This window comes from Triticum dicoccoides, chromosome 4B, assembly GCF_002162155.2.
Source record: "Triticum dicoccoides isolate Atlit2015 ecotype Zavitan chromosome 4B, WEW_v2.0, whole genome shotgun sequence".
Lineage (NCBI taxonomy): Eukaryota > Viridiplantae > Streptophyta > Magnoliopsida > Poales > Poaceae > Triticum > Triticum dicoccoides.
Genome location: NC_041387.1, coordinates 184,472,812 through 184,480,250, shown reverse-complemented (window position 1 = coordinate 184,480,250; position 7,439 = coordinate 184,472,812).

Here is a 7,439-nt window from a genome sequence, read left to right as displayed (position 1 = left end):
CCGCCACCCCCTCCTTCCTCTCCCTGCTCGCTGTACGGCGCCGCCCCCGGCCGCGTCGGCTGCGCCCGCGCCCCGCGCGTGGCCATGCCCGTGCTCCTCCCCAGGCGCACCCTCGACCCCAGCCTCCCGCACCTCTCTCCAACACAGACCCCATTCGCGCGACCGCGCCCTCGCGCCGTCCAGCCGCACCCTGCTCCCCCCTCGGTGCGTCGTGCGCTCGTCGCTGACGCTCCTCTGTCAGCGTCCGTGCGTTGCCAAGCCATGGCTGCTTGTGCCACTGCCGGCGGGCCCTACCCTGTTTTATTAGTAATAATCATGTTTAGTGCAATCACTAAGTAGCCACTGACCCGTGGGGTCCGTTTCACTAATTAGTCCAACTAGACAACTAAAATAACCTTTTAAATAATGTGTCCATGACATTTAGGTCCCAGCTGTAAATAACCCTTCATTTAAAATGTGACACTGACTTGTGGCCCTCGTGTCCTAATCAACCTAAACAAAAAAAACCTAAGTAACTCTAGTCTATGATATGTGGCCCCACATGTCTGTTTGGACCAGTCAACTAGGACTGTTGACTGTTGACTCAACAGCCAGCAAGTCCCACCTGTCATACACATGCACACACTGCTGGGCACACTTCTGTGTACCCATAGCAGTTCCTGTATTTAATAATTTTGAATTAATAAAAAAATTAGAATATTATTAAAACTATGAAAAATCATATATAATAAACCGTAGCTCGGATGAAAATACTTTATACATGAAAGTTGTTCAGAACGACGAGACGAATTCGGATACGCAGCCCGTTCGTCCGCCACACATCCCTAACATATCGAACACGCAACTTTCCCCCTCCGGTTCATCTGTCCAAAAACGCGAAACACCGGGGATACTTTCCCGAATGTTTCCCCCCTTCACCGGTATCACCTACTACCGCGTTAAGGCACACCGGACACCATGTGTTGCCTGGTTACGCTTTGTGATGCTTTGATTGCTCTGTTATTTATTGTGTTCCCTCTCCGTTACTTCTTTCCGATAAACCCCGAGACTGCCGGCGACCCCCAGTTCGACTACGGTGTTGATGACTCGTCCTTCTTGCCAGAGCAACCAGGCAAGCCCCCCCTTGATCACCAGATATCGCCTATTCTTCTCTATACTGCTTGCATTAGAGTAGTGTTGCATGTTACTGTTTAGTTACTCCTATTCTGTTGCATAGCCTGTCATTGTTGCTACAGTCATTGGTACCTTACCCGCAGTCCTAAATGCTTAGTATATGATGCTAGTTTTTCATCATTGGCCCTACATTCTTGTCAGTCTGCCTTGCTATACTATTGGGCCGTGATCACTTGGGAGGTGATCACGGGTATATATACATATATACATACTATACAGATGGTGACTAAAGTCGGGTCAGCTCGTTGAGTACCCGTAAGTGATTCCGATGTGGGGGCTGGAAGGACAGGTGGCTCCATCCCGGTAGAGGTGGGCCTGGGTTCCCGACGGCCCCCGACTGTTACTTTGTGGCGGAGCGACAGGGCAGGTTGAGACCACCTAGGCGAGAGGTGGGCCTGGCCCTGGTCGGCGTCCGCGGTTACTTCATAATAACACGCTTAACGAGATCTTGGTATTTGATCTGAGTCTGGCCACTGGCCTATACGCACTAACCAACTACGCGGGAAAGATATGGGCACTCGACGTCGTGGTATCAGCCGAAGCCTTCGTGACGTCAACGACTGAGCGGCGCGCGCCGGGTTGGACTGCGTTAACGCAACTTCCTTTGTAATGGAGGTTGCTAGGTCTGCTCACCGGCCGCGTACGCAACATGGAGGTGTGCAATGGGCGATGGGCCCAGACCCCTGCACGCATAGGATTTAGACCGGCGTGCTGACCTCTCTGTTGTGCCTAGGTGGGGCTGCGATGTGTTGATCTTCCGAGGCCGGGCATGACCCAGGAAAGTGTGTCCGGCCAAATGGGATCGAGCGTGTTGGGTTATGTGGTGCACCCCTGCAGGGAAGTTTATCTATTCGAATAGCCGTGTCCCTCGGTAAAAGGACGACCCGGAGTTGTACCTTGACCTTATGACAACTAGAACCAGATACTTAATAAAACACACCCAGACAAGTTCCACAGACAACCCGGTGATCGCTTTTCCACATGGCGACAAGGGGAGGATCGCCGGGTAGGATTATGCTATGCGATGCTACTTGGAGGACTTCAATCTACTCTTTTCTACATGCTGCAAGATGGAGGTGGACAGAAGCGTAGTCTTCGACATGATTAGCTATCCCCCTCTTATTCTGGCATTCTGTAGTTCAGTCCACCGATATGGCCCTTTACACATATACCCATGCATATGTAGTGTAGCTCTTTGCTTGCGAGTACTTTGGATGAGTACTCACGGTTACTTTTCTCCCTCTTTTCCCCTTTCCCTTCTACCTGGTTGTCGCAACCAGATGCTGGAGCCCTGGAGCCAGACGCCACCGTCGATGATGATTCCTACTACACTGGAGGTGCCTACTACTACGTGCAGGCCGCTGACGACGACCAGGAGTAGTTTAGGAGGATCCCAGGCAGGAGGCCTGCGCCTCTTTCGATCTGTATCCCAGTTTGTGCTAGCCTTCTTAAGGCAAACTTGTTTAACTTATGTCTGTACTCAGATATTGTTGCTTCCGCTGACTCGTCTATGGTCGAGCACTTATATTCGAGCCCTCGAGGCCCCTGGCTTGTATTATGATGCTTGTATGACTTATTTTATTTTTAGAGTTGTGTTGTGATATCTTCCCGTGAGTCCCTGATCTTGATCGTACACATTTGCGTGTATGATTAGTGTACGCTTGAATCGGAGGCGTCACAAGTTGGTATCAGAGCCGACTGCCTGTAGGAATCCCCCTTTCACACTCCTTGGCCGAAGTCGAGTCTAGTCAATTGCAAAACTCTTTTACTAACATGGCTGTGCGGCCCATGGGCCCACGTCGCCATTGGGTGGTATTAGAATCTTTTATTTCTCGACCTATACTCTGGGACTCTGACATCTCTTCTATTCGGGTTAAACAATTTTACTAACTCTGACTCTAGGTTCTCGTAACTATTTCTCCCGGAGAGCCCTCATTCCAGAAGATCACCTGCTTAGACAGAAGATTCTGAGGATATCCCTCGATATTTTCCCGAGACCCTTGTGCTCACCGCCTTTGCAATCCACCGTCACCGATATATCCCTATGGATATCTGTATGCACTTGTCATTCTCTTGATCAATTCTTCGTCGCTCTTGTTGTTACAAGATGCCTCGAAATAGTCTCCGTTGCCCCAAGAATCCTTTGAGTTTAATGTCTTGCCGTTTTATTTCGCATGAAAACCCTTATGGGTTTTTCTCACAATTATCGAGGATCCGTTCTTCTCAATTGTTCATGTGTCTCACAAAATTCTTTGGAATACTTTTTGATCTTTCGAAAATCCTCTGCAGCTTGTTATTCTTGAAATTCTTGCCTGCTTGCATTATGGTTAATTCCATATGACTAGTAGTCCTTGATAACATCCCTTGTCTTAGTCATTTTGAATCCTATAGATTCAACATGAGTGCGAATGCATGCAATCATCGGTTGTTCCTTTTAAAATTATCTTTTCGGCTGAGATGTCATTTTGAACATGAACTGTTTATCGACCAATCAAATTATCGTCAATTATTCCCCTAAGCCTACTCGGCTTATCCATCCTTAATCATAGGCCTTGCTCCTGACCCCTTGAATTGGAAATCTTAATTCCTTTGCCTTTGAGCTTTGAACTAGTCAGTTGTTTCTATAATCCAAAGCCCTTGCCTTGTTTCGTCCTCTGGTCATGTGCCGATGCCCACGTCAGCCCTATTATGGACCGTCAGATCCTTTGTTCTATTATCATCCGACAGTGTCCTTCACATACAAAAACCTCAAGGAGTTCTTTCTTTGATACGTAATGCCATTCGTAAATCGTATTCTCTGATTTGGCCAACCATGCTCTGCTTTCGAGCTGGTGATAATTACTCTCGAAGCTTGTGGTATATGTTTCCAAGATGCCCCGATGGGTTGAACCTATGCCTTTCTTAATCTATGTGAACCCGAAAGATTTCACGGGTCATACTCCTCTGGTAATTCACCAGGTAGTTCTTCATCTTCACTTAATTTTAACAGAGCAGTGAATGAAAGGTTATACATTGAAGAAGTGGGAGTCGACCTTGAACTCTGTGTTCATGACCATGGACACGATGTAGATCTTATCATTAAAGCTTCTCTTACATTAATTATTCCCTTGGTATTAGTTCATCTTATATCTGGGATCTGACCTTTTTGTAATCGTGGTTTCGACCACATTCTCCTTTAATTACCATTTCTCGTGCAAGTTTAAGCACCTGTCTTTTGCAGAGCAATACCCCAGTCCAACCTCTACTTTGATCTGTCGTCGAGTATTACCTCCCGTATCTCAAGAATACCTCAGAACTACTTAACTTCTTATGAGTTCTTCATAAACTATTATTCTCACTGATTCCATTTTTCCAACGGGTTCTGAGTTGTTAGAACCCCTCAAGGACACCGACAACTGAATCGAGTCCACAGTGCGATTCAACAACTCTTAGTAATCTTCATTGCTTATGAGTTTGTACTCGATCGTGTCATTCCCAGCTGATTGACTACATCATCATCGTCAGGCTGACTGCTTGACCATTCTACCTATGTCCTTCATCCTCGGGACACAATCCCGACAGTGCTCTAAGCTTACATCAAACTTTCCGCATCATATTGTTTGTCTTGAGAGACAACTCTGAATTCTGAGATGGCATCTTATCTATGGTTATAGTAACCTTTTACTTCACCATTCCCTTGATGTGATGTCTTCGCCGATCGATTACATCTTCTTGAAACCTCTTGATAAATGTGTCATGATCACCATCAACATTTTAACTTCTTCCGAGACGTACATTGAGATCCTGATGAGAAATTCCATGCTTGCCCCCTCGATGATTTGGGTTAACATCGACAACATTATTGCATTCCCTCCAACACAAAACTTGTTCCTGTTTTGTGTTGTACCTTGAGTTCCTTACTATCAAACTTATGTTATGCTCTTCCTTGGAGTATTACCATCTTTTATGTCAAAAATGTGGTGAGAATTTTACCACCTCTTAAGAATTCTTGGTATAGTAATACTTCTCACCATCACCATTCCTTCTTGGTCCCCGTGTTGTTTCCAACCGAAAAACCGACAATTGAACTTGGAGGTGCGAATTCTAAACTTCTAGCGACCCTATTGCTTTGAAGTTAATGGTCTACATTTCATTCTTAGACCATTGGTTATCGAATCACCGTTCTAAGCATTGATCATGCTACATAGGCCCATATTTTGGGTGCACCTTTTCAACCAATGTTTAATTGTGTATGTTTTTCTCGAGCATACATCATTATATCATCTGAGCTGACTGATGTTATCTCCTTGTTCACATGATTGTGGAAATCCATATTTCTGGAAATTTCGATGGGTTGTCGCTGAGTCCATCAGCCACCTCCCCATCCTCTCCTTTGTTTACTATGAACTCTTGTTTTGGTACTCGCTTCCATAGTTCATTTCCCGAGAATTTTACAATGTCATCTCGTCAATTTGTGTTGTACCTTTTCTTCTCAGGCATCCCGAGTCTGAGGATTTTGACACCAATCAGATCCGAATCTCTGTCAGATATGATGGTTGGGACATATTTCCAAGAGTTATAACATTGGTCTTTATATGACCCGGTAAGGTGATGTCATGCCTAGCACACCTGGCCCAAGGCCCTATTGTTATAGAATCCGTTTCAGCAAGGCTATCCATTCTTCCATGAGGAAATTGTAAGGCTTATCCTATAAGTTGTTTCCGATGAATCATTTGTGTTTCCAAAGTTTGATCTTCACCTTATGACCATGCCAATGCTATCTCGAAGCATGTCTATGGTACTCCGATTTTCAACAAGAACATTTGAAGCCCAATGCTAAATGTTTCTTACTCAATTATCCAAACATCGTTGCATGGGTAATGTCATGAAATTTCTCTCCCCTTTCCTAAAGGGTTTTCTACATTATGTCCTGTCATGGATATCATGCTCGGCTTGTCCTTGGGAAGGATATACCCTGAAATATGTGTTTAAACACATATTCTCCTTTCCATTAATTTGTTTAACCTTCCTTGTGATCCATATGATCTAAGAAGTAATGTTCTTCTGCTTATGTAAACACCTTGGTGTACAACCGTGTCAGTAAGACCCTGTTGCATTTCTCGATAGCATTTCGGTAACCACCGATGGACGAGAACTTTGCCTATTGGTCCGCCTCGTCCTAACGAGCAGGAAAATGGCTCTCTTCGTCCCTCGCCCTTGGTACCGACGTTGTTGCCGACATAATCGACAGGCTACCCTCTGACATGCCTTGCTTGCATGATCACGCAAGACGTCTCCGCCCTTCCTACTTTTAACCCACATGATGGGCCCATAACCCACAGTTCCACAGGATCGAAACCTGACTCTCCTATACCCCCTGTTTCCAAACTTACTCCTCGCGCTTGACTTTGTATCTAATTCACGGGCCACCTTCCTAGTGCTCTATTCTGGTATCAAACGCAATACTTACTCTCGCTGCTCTGAACCCCTTTCTCACTCTGGTTCAGACTTTGAGCAACTATCTATCCGCTTGGAACCTCTTATTGTACCTTCATACCTTACTCTCGTTGTATTTTAAATGTTCAACTCGAGAGATAATCTTATGCTCATTCATGGGTTAACCCCAGATTGTTTCCCTCATAAGCATTCTGTTGTAGCCGAGCTATCCCTTACCTATTCGTAAGTACGTTGGAGTTCCCGAAGAAAATGATGACTTCATCATGATGACCTGAAGCAGAGAAATGAAGACATCAATGTAATGGATCGACCTCTTCAAGAAGAGTAACCAAGACCGAGAAGATCCGTTAGATTTTCCGTAACCCAATCCCTTCCCCCCCTTACTACCCTCTTAAATCTCGGGACGAGATTTCTTGTAGTGGAGGAGAATTGTGACGCCCGGATAATCAAGCTACAGTAATCCCACGTTAATGTTGCCACATCACCACGGTTACTGTTGTTAATCCCGCGTTAGTTCAAAACCGATTCAAATTCAAATCCAAAAGCAAGCGAACAATAAAAGTTTTCAAATATTAAAACTAAAATGTTCGGAGTGAACCAAATATTGTATAGGTAATTATGGTGGAGAAGCCACATCTTTATAAAATGTTTAAATACTATAAGATGAATAAAACAACAGCAAAACAATTATTTTAAAAACCTTTTGTGATTAATTAAATGTCAAACTAATTTATTTGAGGACTAGACTTCTTGTGACTATGGACTAAGTTGAAATACTAATTTAGATACTATTTTACTAAAAGTACAATAATAGAAAACAAAACAAAACA